The sequence below is a fragment of the Cnephaeus nilssonii genome, assembly GCF_951640355.1.
Source record: "Cnephaeus nilssonii genome assembly, chromosome: 8".
NCBI lineage: Eukaryota > Metazoa > Chordata > Mammalia > Chiroptera > Vespertilionidae > Cnephaeus > Cnephaeus nilssonii.
Genome location: NC_137079.1, coordinates 27244720 through 27257562, shown reverse-complemented (window position 1 = coordinate 27257562; position 12843 = coordinate 27244720). Strand labels below are relative to the sequence as shown.

Sequence of the window (12843 nt, the reverse complement as noted above, 5' to 3'; positions counted from 1 at the left end):
TGGCTGTGTCCCTTTATATCTGCCACTCCATTCACAGTCAACCTCAGGAAACAGCAAACTGTACCGGCTTTCCCCACTTCTCAGCAATATCCACTTAAAATCCCTGTATTAATGGGATTTTGACCCCACTACTTTTTCTGTAAGAGACTTTCCCAAAATCAGTGGGCACTTCTCAGTCGTTAACTCACTTGATCCCTTTCTAGCAATGGAAACTACTGACAGTCACCCCTTCCTTTAAACTGCCCCCCACCTCCTGGCTTAAGAGGCCACACCAGCTTCTACTGCTGGCGGCCTCTGGCCTTCTTCACATGCTACTCCTCCTCCTCCTTCAAGTATTTCCATTCACCCGGTCTCTGCTTTGAATTCCTCTCTATGTAATAATTTATGGAATATAGGTTTGAGAGTCATAAATTTATTTTGATTAAAGCCTTAGAAGTGAATTCTGAACTGATGAAAATTGGATCTCACCCCTCCTCTTCAGACCTGCTCCACCCTCCCAGCTTCCCTGGCCCCTCAGTGGAGCCAACAGCCACCTAGTTACCCAACTCAGAACATTTCTGCTTCTCTGTTTCTCTGCTTCTTCAACCCACGGTCATCTGACGGTCATCTGCTGTCGGTTTTAATTTCTCATAGTTCTCACATGTTGCCAAATGACTCCAATGAAGACTTCTCCGTGTGACTACGGGCTTAGCTCTGGGCGTGTTGACCCTGTTGATGCTCTGACAGATGGCAACCCTGCCTCTCTGACTGCAGAGGTCCCCACTCCCGCTTCTCAGGCACGTGCTATCACTACCACCCGGAGGCCCCTTTGGATGGCCTGCTGTATGCCTCAGGACCCTACCCCCAGTCCAACGCCCTGGCTTTAAATGCAGCTATCTACATGCCTTTAGTACTCAGCCCGCATCTTCAGCCGGACATTTCTCCTGAGCCTCGGGCCCCCACACCCAGCTCCTCACCCACACATCTGCTTAGTTATGCTAAAGTGCACGGTGGCTGTAGGTTTAGACTGCCCAGCACACCTCCACATGCCCCTCCCCCCGTCCTCTGTAATGGGACTCATCCTCCTTGTGAGGAAGCCAGCCTAGGTGGTGTCCACCAAAAGCAGGGCCCAGTCAGAGCCCTGCACCCCTCTCGGCGTGCCCGGTGCACAAAAGTGCCTTGTTCCACGGTCACCGAAAACACACCTACTGACTACTTTTTAGAGTGCTTGGGAACTCCACACGAGGGTGCAAACATTAGTCATCAAGGCAGTCATAGCCATGGGACATAATATTTTCCAGCTGTTTCTCCAAATACGAAATAAACAAGAATTAGAAATAATCACTTTCCTACCAGGTCACACCCTGTTAATATCATAATGAGCTTTAAACACGTTTAATGTTTAACATTTGAAACCTGACCGAATCATACTGTGAAGCTAACTCTGTGACTGTGTGACATACCGGAGGAGCAAGAACTTGTCGTCAGGGGAACCTGGACCCAAATCATAACAGCCCCATCCCCTAGGATTGCATCATCAGAACAAGTGCTTTTTGCCTCAGTTTCCCCGTCTTTAAAATGAAAATCTTGTGGGATCCTTAAAGATTTAGATCAGGTCATTTATAAAAAGTGCCCAGTACAAAGTAAATTTTCCAGAAGTATCAGATAAAGTAATGATTTTCAACCTTTTTCATCGCATGGCACACATAAACTAATTACTAAAATTCTGCAGCATACCTGAAAGTATAATATACTTTATAGCAATCTAACAAAACCAAAAAAAAGGGGCATAATTTTTAGTCATTCACATTGTTGTGTTAGCTGTTGTCATTTTTTTTAAATTTGACAGTCTAAGAGAAAAGAAGTCAGTGCCCCTGACTAAATAGTCAGGAATGGCATGTTTTAAAAATTCATGCAGCACGCCCATTGAAAATCGCTGAGATAAAGCAAAGTCGAGATTTAAAAGAAAGCATTTTCCATTTCCACTAAAATATAATTTCTTAAAAGTTCAAAAATCACCTCATGATGGAAAATAATTGAAAAGGAAGAGAAATTGAGACATGCCTTCACTCACTTAACAAATTGGGTAATAATCTAATAAATTTTAGGGCAGTAATTTTTGTAGAACAGTATGGCCTAATCTCTCTTTGGAAAAAAAAAAAAACGAACGAAAAATAAAAAACAATGACTGGCAAAAATCATTTTCCTGAAAGAGAACATAGATTTTCCTCTGTGACAGACCTCTGCTCTATTATGAGCAGACAGAAGTTTTTCCAAACCACTCTAAACTTCAAACATTGAGACACTGCAAAAAAAAAAAAAAGAAAAAAGTCTAAGCTCTTTATCACATGGACGCCATTCCCCAGAGAAGACTTGCGCCCACTTTGACAGCCTTTCTGAACTATGCATGTGAGATTTCAAGAATCTTTATGCGCCATCCAAATTGCTAGCCTTTTGTAATCCTTTGTTTAGCAGGTTTGCATCCTGTTATTGAATTAAATTCTTTCCTTTAATTATTGAATAAAAATATTCTAACTATCTGCTTAGGGCCTTCCACTGAGTACTCTGGAACTTAGAAATACGAATAAAACATGCAGCTCTCAGTCTGGTAATGGAGATAAGATTGAAAAAGAGTAAGCGACGAAAATTAGTAAGTTTATGATAAATGCACCCGTGCTACTATGGTTATTCAGAAGAGAAGATGCCATTCGGGTGAGAGAGGGGAAATTAGAAATTTTTTTCAGGGAATGGAAGATTTGAGTAAGGCACTGAAGATTCTGCAGGACTTGGGCAGAATGGGGTGGTGGTACATTTCAAGCAGAATTGAGGGCAACTTGCCCTGGCTGGTTTGGCTCAGTGGTTGAACGCTGACCTATGAACCAGTGGCTTTTTCTAATTTATGTCACGATATCAACAATTATTTTGGCTGCCTCCCAAGGACAGCAAGAAAATTTGACTGTCTCAAACCCTATAAATATGTGAAGAAGAAGAAAAAAAAAACTCCCCTAAAAAATCTGTCATCGAAAACTAGCCCTCACATAGGACCTCCAGTCCAAATTCATAGTGCCTGGGTGGCCTGGAAAACCTCAAGCCAAAAATTTGTTTTAAGGTGGTCCCAGTTTGGTAGAAACTCAATAAATCTGACAGCAACAAACATAAATTTCTAGAGGAACCCACCTTCAATATCTAGACCTCCAAGAAGCCCCACAGATAAATATACAAAAAACTGAACTTACACTTAAAAGTCACAAATATACAGGAGCAAGAATGAGCTGAAACACCCCCCCTCCCCCCCCCCCCCGCAAAAAAAAATCAGCAAACATTTCAGATATTTGGAATTATCAAACACAAAATATAAAACAATTATGTTTAAAGTAATAAAAGTAGCAATTGATAATTGAGTATGAAACAAGAAACTATTAAAATAAGCCGATTTTTAAAATAAGTGAATAAAACTTCTAGCAATAAAAGCATGTAAGATCAGTGACATTTAAAACACAAAGGATATGTTTCTTAGCAGACCAGACACAGAAGAAGAGACATTTTGTGAACCTTAAGATAAAGCTGACTTAAATTACTGAGAATAAAGCAGAGAAAGACATAAAATGGCATATTTAGTGAGAGTTAAAGACATGAGAATGTTGGAGGTGTCTATCAGATCCAGTCAGATTTCCATGAGAAAAGAAGGATAATGTATCAGAGGCAATATATGAAGAAATAATAGCTGGGTGTTTTTTAGAACTGATAAAAACACCCATCCAGAGACACAGAAGATCCAATAAATCCAGAACAGATTCATTAGAAGACCTCCACACCTAATACAGAACACCAAAGACAAAGGGATCTTAAAAGCAGCCAGAATGAAAAGACAGATTACCTTCAAAGGAGCAACAGGGACTGATTTCTCAAAAAATAGTGAAATAATACTTTTCTTGTGATGAGAGAAAAATAAAGGTCCATCTAGTGTTAATACAGGCTAGGGAAACATCTTAATAACAAGGGCAGCCCTGGCCTGGTTAGCTCGTTGGGTAGAGCATCACCCCAATACACGAAGGTTGTGGGGTCAATTTCTGATCAGGGCACATACAAGAAGCGATCAATGCATAAATAAGTGAAACAACAAATTGATGTTTCTCTCTCTCTCTCTCTCTCTCTCTCTCTCTCTCTCTCTCTCTCTCTCTCCAATAAATAAAAATTTAAGAAAAAATAACAAGGGAAAAACAAATACATCATGGAAAGAGTACTTTAGAGAAAGTACAAATGTCTGGAGGTGAGCACATGCTTGGGATGTTTGGGAAAGGACTGCATGATGGAGGCAGAGTAAATGAGGAGAGCTAGGGGATGAGGGCAGAGGAGTACCAAGGGGGCAGATTACATGGGCCTTTAAAGCCAATTTTAAGAACCTGAACTTCTCCACGGGGGAGGTCAGTGGAGGGTCCAATAAGGCACACTGGCTGAGCCCCATAGTGCTGAGTGTCCAGACATCATCAGTCAGACGCCTGAGGCGGAGAAGTCTCAGGCATCAGCTTTGTAGTCTTCAGGTACAAGCTGTCTTTAAGGCACTTTTCTTTTCTTCTTTTTTTAAAATATATTTTTATTGTTGATAGTATTCCAATATCTCCCATTTCCTCCCCTTTTCTTCCCTCCTCCCTGTCCCTACCCCTGCACCAGGTCTTCACTACCCTATTAGCTGTGTCCATGGGCTATGAATATCTATAATAATAAAAGCATAATATGCTAATTAGACTGGATGTCCTTCCAGCCGACCTTCCAGATGAGGCTGGGGCTGTGAGGGAAGCCCGGGTCCCGGGTGCCTGCTGGTGGATCCTGGGTGCCTGCTGGTGGCCGGAGGAAGAGGGAAGCCTGGGTCCGATGCCAGAGCGAAGCTGGTGCTGGCAGCGGGGGAAGGAAGGCCTACTCTTGCATGAATTTCGTGCATCGGGCCTCTAGTAAGTATATAACTTCTTTGGTTTCAACCTTGAGAGCTCACTCAGGCAAAACAATGATAGAAAAATTATGGCTAATTATTATTCAGCCAACCATACTTTATTAAGGTATGTTTCAAGATAGTAACCACCAAGAAAAGTCATGAGGAATTCCAAAACCCAAGCAAGTTCTATGCTCCGCCAGAGTTTTATCAGCCATGGTATTTTAGCTGGCTTCAACTCCTTTAAGGTAATTGGGGGAGCTAAAAAGTAATACATAGTATTTACCTTCTCATCTACAAAACTGTGTATTAAATAGATCCTTGGGGTGTGATACACAAAAGTCAGTATCTGATAGCTAGTTACATTTGATGGGAAGTTGTGAGTAACTAGCTTCATAAATGGGTTTTCTATTAATCTAAGTAATGGAATCACTTGTTCAAATTTCACTGATAGTACAAAGGTTATTTTTTTTACCTCTGCTTACCATGAACATTTTCTGCAGGATAGCTTTGGCATTTCAATGTCCAATTCTCCTTCCTGGTAATATATATTCTGGGCAAGGGTATCAAGGTTTCTCCCAGAAGAAGGATGTGCAATGGTATTTCTTTGCTCACCATGTTAAATTTGTACCGAAAAACAGAATACTATCATCCGGTCCCAATTTGCCTATGTCTTCCATCATTTCCCATCTATCACCCTCACCTCTAAGCAACGTTTTCTTTGCCTCAACTATATCACGATCCTTCACTAGGGCTCTTCCCCTAGTCCTAGATGCTCTCCATACTCTCTGCATCAACCCAAAACATTAATTTTTATCACCAATTCAAACACTTCCACAAAGCTTTCTGCAAGTAATCGTGTGTTTCCCACAAAACAAAACGTTTCTCAGGAGTAGACAATTAGTCACAGGCATCCCTCAGAATGTGCCTCCTGTACTGGCTCTAAAAGTATTCAAACTGAATCTGCCCAGATCTCATTAATTACCATAAAAGTGTTTTTCATCAAAATTAGATACCAGCTTAAATTCTTATTTTCTTTTTTTCATACTAAGAGTACAGAACACACCCTGTCCACTGCTGCCTAGCTTGTTGGCTGAAGGCTAGCAGATCATCCAATTTTGCCTCATCTTTCACTACAACTTTGTCAGCCCGGACCTGGACCATCAAAGCACATAACCCTCCAGCAAGGCACCTGCACAGGCGACAGAGCTGTGCTTCCTGCTAACCACAAGGTGCCCACCTTTCCTCTTGCCTGAAGAGATGGCAGCCAATTATGGCAACAACAATAATGGCTCACACTTACTGAATGCTGATCATATGCTAAACTCTGTTCTAAGTGCTTTCTAGGCAGTAATCCATTTAATATTCTAATAACTACAAGATAGGTACTATCATTGTCCTTGGCCTATAGATGAGGAAACTGAGGCCCAGAGAAGTGAAGTGACTTGCCCAGTCTCACAGCTAGGATGTGGCCAGGCCCTGATTTAAACCAGGTCTATCTGTTGGGCTCTGAAGTTCACCTTCTTCATTACGATTTCATACATGTGACTATAAAGGGCCTACCATACTATGCTAGCCATGGGACCGAAGAGGATAAAAATGTCTGTTCCACAATTTTAAAACAAGAAAGAAAGAGAAAAAGAGGGAGATGAGAGAATGCAGCAGATTTGAGAGTGCAGTCCAGGAGCCAGACAGGCCTGAGTGATCATCCCGGCTCTTTTAACTAACTATGCAACCTCAGGCAAATTACTTAATCTCCCTAAGCCTCCATTTCCTCATCTGTAAATTGGGGATAATTACACCTTCTATCACTGCTGATGAGTGGCAGAAGCCAGATTCAACCCCGTAATCTTTCTATCACACGATGGTGCCACATCCTCCAGAAGATTACAATCTTGCAAAATAGTGGGAAATACCAGTGCTTCCCTGCTGCCAGCTGGCTTGGAGGCAACTGTACCTCCAACCAGAACCTCCTGCCCCATTACATCAAGAAGTCTGGGGTTCTGAGTTAACCGGCGTGCCATCGCACAAGACACACCGGATAACAAAGACGGCCACCCCCTTCCTCCCCAACAGCTCCGCTGGCAGAAGGAGTGTTCTCAGAGCCACCCCCATGCAACCCCCTACATCAAAGGCGAGAGCATCAAAGATGAGAACGCCTGCACCAGGAGCCGATGTCTCCTTCGCTCAGAACACACTCCCTCTTACACAGAGCCGAACACCACATTCTTAAGTAGAATGTGCATCCCTGAAACCTCCAGAGTGACCTCATCCTATCAGGATAGGGCCTTCCGATCCTCCCACCCCAGAGCTGCAGGGTGCTGGGAGCCTCAGGCCTCATTCCTGGAAACCGGGCAAAGGCTCCGCTCAGACAGAGCATGTGAAGATGAGTCACGGAGCAGAAAGCACCTCAGACGATCATCACCCAGCTCGCTGCCCCCGTGGAATGCTGCCAGGTCCTCTTTCAGGGTCACGCGGCAATACCGAGTACAGTTGTTTATAAAATGAAGGTAAAAAAATTTTAAGTGAAAGAACTCTGTAGAATCTAAGGAATGTGCCAAACCAACAGCGCCTGTGTGAGGGATCTGGCAGCATGGCTCATTCTTTGAGACTTTTCCAATGTCCTGTAACGTGAGAGGACAGAACATACACCCTGTTCACCGCTGCCTGGGGTGTTGGCTGAAGGCTAGCAGATGGCCAATTTTGCCTCATCTTTCGCTACAACGTTGTCAGCCCAGACCCGGACCATCAAAGCACATAACCCTCCAGCAAGGCACCTGCACAGGCGACAGAGCTGTGCTTCCTGCTAACCACAAGGTGCCCACCTTTCCTCTTGCCTGAAGAGATGGCAGCCAATTGTGGCAACAACAACAATGGCTCACACTTACTGAACGCTGGTCATATGCTAGATTCTGTTCTACTAGTAAGAGCTTTCTAGGCAGTAATTCATTTAATAATCTAACTACTATGGCTCTATAGATTTTTTTTTTTAAAAGTAACACAGGCAACATGTAGTCTGGATTGGAAGAGACATAAGGACCTTTATTCCTGATCTATTTCATGTTCCTTTGGGTTACGTCCCCTATGAAAATAAATGCGACCGACGCCCAGAATGTTCTGTTATTGTGGGAGGATGTGGTCATCCCTCTGCAGGGGCCTTGAAGTTCTGTTCCAACTCTCCTCCTAATAGACGTCCTCATGGAGCCACCAGCAGCACGTAAGGTCATGGAGGTGCCCTGCCTCTCCAGCTCCTCAGTGGTCTATTTCTTATGGGAACAGTGTCTCCTCTTAAACTTTCTTTGACCGAAGAGCGCCCTTGCATCCCAGTATTTCAAGATTTCGTAAGCAAGCCCATATTCCATATCCACTATTTCCCTTCCTAATTTTCACTTTTCTCTGATAAAGAGATTAGATGGTTTTTAAGTTCTCCCTCTGGCAGCAACTCCTTTCCCACCTATCATTTAAAGTTGTCCCTCTCCGCATTTTCTCCTGCTCTTTATTGCAATTCGGTAACTAAAGCAAGTACAACCTAAATTTATGTTCCCAACACTCTGATGTTTTCAAAATATATTTTTATTGATTTCGAGAGGAAGGGAGGAGAGATAGAAACATCAATGATGAGAGAGAATCATCGATCCGCTGCCTCCTACAAGCCCCACACTGGGGATCGAGCCCACAATCCGGGCATGTGCCCTGACGGGGAACTGAACCCCGGTTCATAGGTCGACACTTAACCACTGAGCCATGCTGGCTGGGCTGACTTTTAAAAAATCAAAGTTAAAATGGAATATGGACTTGTTTACTCAATCTTTTGCCTCATTGCACCCAAGCAAGCGAGACGGGCCACCAGCAGCTCCACTGGAGACATGGGAGAAAATTCGGCCAAGGTTCTCGTTCTTGCCGCACCTGCTCAAACCGGCTTGGTCTGGCCCGGAAATATGGTCTCAATATGTGCGGCCAAGTGTTTCCATCAGTACGCAAAGGACACAGGCTTCATTAAGTTGGACTAAGTGAGCTTCCATGAATGGGTCATTCAAGACATCTACCTTATCGCAGAAACATTGCTAGCTCTTCGTACATAAAATAAAACATTTTAAATTCAGGGGAGAAAAATGTTAAGGTGATGTTTTGGTTAAAAAGGTTTCTACCGCCCAATAATTGTATGCAATCTAAATAGTTAACTTCTGTGTGTTTGCTAGGAAACAGTATTTCCTCTCCGTGGAAAAGCCTCCTATTATTCTATCACTTCCTCTTTCCCAATCGGAAACCTTTCCGTCCTGAAGCGAAACACAGCAGCTGGCCCCAAGCATGCCTATGTGCAGGAAGCATATCAGAAAGAGACATTTGCTGGGCTTCACTCCGCTGGTAACAGTGGCCAACACTGGGGAAAGCTTCACTGGGTCCGTCACTACCCCCCACTGTGAGTGATGGGGAGCCGGCAGGACCATCTGCTGCGGCATTAGCCGCGCTGCCATCTCCCCCCACTCAGGAGGCTGCCTGTGCAGCCAGCCGCTCGGCGCCCTCAGCCACTCCCGACAGAGGACGCCTCTGCCTCCAGCTCCACACCCCGGGGACAAGCAGAAAGGTCGAAGCCTGGGCATTACCTGCCTACAGCGCCAGGCACATCTGTAACAACGAAGGGAACATGAAAACACAGCTAGTGTTCCACAGACCTGGACGATAGTTCCCGTTAGCTAAGGTTTTACTGCCTACAGGTTCGGGTACCCATAGTCAGCTGCAGTCTGAAAATGTTAAGTGAGAAATTCCAGAAATGGACAATTCATAACTTTTCAATTGCATGCCTTTCTGAGTAGCGTGATCCATTCTCACTCCGTCCCGGGACATCATCATCCCTTTGTCCATCAGGTCCACACTGTGTATGCTCCCCACCCATGGGTCACTCGGTAGCGGCCGAGGGGATCAGATCCACTGTTGTGTTATCACAGTGCTGGCGTTCAAGTCCTGCTTATTTTACTTCGCGATAGCCCCAAAGTGCAGGAGCAGTGATACTGGCAATTCAGACATGCCAAAGAGAAGCAGTCAAGTGCCTCCTTCAAGTGAAAAGGTAGGTATGTGCAGGAAAAAACAAAGCCTATGCAGGGTTCCGTACATCCACTGGGGGTCTTATCTCCCGCAGATAAGCCGGAACTACTGTACAATGTTCTCTGCCCACATATCTATTCTGTTTCTCATCAATCATGATCTACAATGCCACAAATCCCCCAAACAGTCAGGAAACCACTTCCCTGGCACAGCATCAACATATTTAAAGATAACCACGGTCCTGATGAGGATATTTTTCCATCATCCATGACTTAAGATCAGGTCTGCACTTAATGGTAGTTTTTTTTATCTCTTACCGTGGCTTAAGGCTAAAATAGTATGAAAACCCTATGTTTTCTTTGGATGATTATTTTGCTTTTAAACCTCTCTCCCACCCCCTCAAAAAATCTGAAAGCACAAGGTGTTGAAAAGCACTTGCTACAACTAAATATACCCAGAGCGAATCACAAATTTAAAACAACCAATGACCTAACATCCCCATTTGCCTCTCCGCCTGGGATGGGGTCCCTATAATGGCCTTCCTTCCAAACAGCACAGTATTCTTGCTTTCGTGAGCTGGGAACAGACAATCGTAGAGGCTGCAAAGAAGGCCTTATTGACATGCCAGGCAGGCATGGCCAGAGATGGCAGCAGTTCCTTAAGCTTCACCAACTCCAACCTTGGAGAAGGAAGGAAGGAAGGAAGGAAGGAAGGAAGGAAGGAAGGAAGGAAGGAAGGAAGGAAGGAAGGAAGGAAGGAAGGAAGGAAGGAAGGAAGGAAGGGAAGGGAAGGGAAGGGAAGGGAAGGGAAGGAGAGAGGGAGGGAGGGAGGGAGGGAGGGAGGGAGGGAGGGAGGGAGGGAGGAATAAAGAATGATCACCATTTGGGCATGGGGGAGGGGGACAAAGGGGAAGTCTACACTATATGATACTTAAGGAGATAAATGCATCACCTGACAACCTGTGGGAAATGTAATACTACATTTCTGTTGTGCAAAACGTTTCAACTCATCAAGAAGGAATCTTAGGAATGAGAGCTGAGAAGAGCGGAGGAGATAATCCAGCCCTCCTCTCCACCCCACCCCCACCCCCACCCCCACCCCCACTCCCACCCACCTCCCTAGTGCTACAGTTCTCTCTCCTTGGGGTTTGGTATGACCCTGAAATTGCTTTCAGATCTGGCTTTGATGAGACTCTGGCAATTTCAAAACAATAGACAAATGTCACTTTCTATACAAAACCAAAATGACACTCTCATCACAGCCAAGACTTCCAATTACCAGCAAAGGGACTCCCAGCCGGAGAGAGCATGCCCACACCCAGGACACTCTCCCCTCCCCTCGGGGGTGCCCAGGCAATGGCTCAGCATAGGCCCTTGGAAATACAGCAGGTTTGCCCTCAGTGCCTCTCAGTATTGAGATATTCTTCCCAAATGTTCCTCAGGCTCACATTTGTGCTGAAAACGTTGTTCAAAGCTGGACATCTAGGAGAAGAATGAAATCATTACTGGTTTCATCGGATGGCTGGGTAAAGAAATGGCCTTTCCACCCAGCTCCAAACTACCCTAATTGATACATTTGGCATTTCTGAATATAAAATACAAATTTGTTTGTACAAGTATTCACTGCTGAACTGTGTTAAGGACCATGGCTCTTTCAGGCTGTGGACATCGTGTTTAAACGCGTTTCAAAATAGTCAGCTGGCCTCCTAAGATAAGACCTAGGAGCCAGAACTCGAAGGAAGGATCTAGAAAAGGCAACTGTCTCGGAGTTCCTCTGGCTGTGAGTGGACTTCTGGTGGAATGAATGCTCTCATTCACAGCCTGTGCTGAAACCTCCCTGCACGGCGATGACTCACCACACCTCCTCCCGACACCCAGCCTGGGATGCCATGGACCTCACCACCATCATCGCTGACGCAACCACGGAGCGGAGCCACGGTCCACCCAGCACAGGATTTGGTTCTGCCATCAGAACCAAGGTGGACTGGTAGCATCGGACAGCGTGGTCCTCCCCCCTGTTCACCTCCCAAAGGATATGAACTTCCCCCATACTTCACACATTATGCAAGGGTCGGGGGTAGTTCCATTTGGGATAATGAATAACTAAAAATGTATGATCCTCTTGATAAAAGAGTATATCCTCTACTCACTTAAAATTATTTCAGCTTCCAAGCAAGAGTAACCTCTTGGTCTCATCTCCCTGGATGGGGTCAAGGGCCCCCCATTCCTCTAACCAGTATTGATCATGTCCCAGACTTAGCTTCATCTTTCATCTTTCCAGTCAGACTTTCCTCGTTTTTTACATTTTCTTCATGACAGCCTTCACTTGGCAGTTCAGGTTTAGGTCATTTTCATCCTTTTGAAGTCCTTCCCAATTGCCTATCTAGATTAAGTCCAGGTAACTTTCAAGACCCTTCCCTTTCAGTGTGTGAAATGTTAAGTAAAAGGACGGTATCGTAGGCTCTGCTAAAGCTCACGGAGCCTCGGTCCACGTGCTAGAGAAAAAGGAACAGGATATTCTACCAGTGTTCTTCCCGTAGCGCCAAAGCCCACGTTCCTGGACTTCTGCAGTCAGACCACAAAGTGCCAGTGACGTAGGGAAATGAAAAGCATCCAATCCGCCGCCCTCACTTTACAGCGGAGTGAACGGAGGCCCAGAGAAACCCAGTAGCTTGCCCCAGACCCTATGAAGAAAACCCCATCTCTTACTTCTTTCTATTCTACTTCACGTCATTTATTAACATCTTCTCCTCAAAAGACATAATTTCTATTTTTTTCTTAAAAGACATAATTTCTACTCTGCCTGGGCACTTAACGTGTGAAGTGATTTGTTACCCCATATAACAATGAAAGAGATGGGTCCGTACCATGGCACTCCCTTTGAACAAAGCACAA

At 44.7% G+C, this 12843-nt stretch overlaps 1 protein-coding gene and 1 pseudogene across 5 annotated transcripts in view; one reads left to right on the top strand and one right to left on the bottom strand.

The window, feature by feature from the left end:
• The window catches only part of LOC307104502 (small ribosomal subunit protein uS14-like), a 43932-nt pseudogene extending 35016 nt beyond the window's left edge, over positions 1-8916 (top strand). The window contains exon 2 of the transcript in view: positions 8737-8916. The product of the transcript in view is annotated as a small ribosomal subunit protein uS14-like (transcript). The remainder of the gene's footprint in view (positions 1-8736) is intronic.
• CSGALNACT1 (chondroitin sulfate N-acetylgalactosaminyltransferase 1) overlaps positions 1-12843 on the bottom strand; it is a 290722-nt gene that overhangs the window by 204466 nt on the left and 73413 nt on the right. The gene's annotated exons all lie outside the window — the stretch shown is intronic.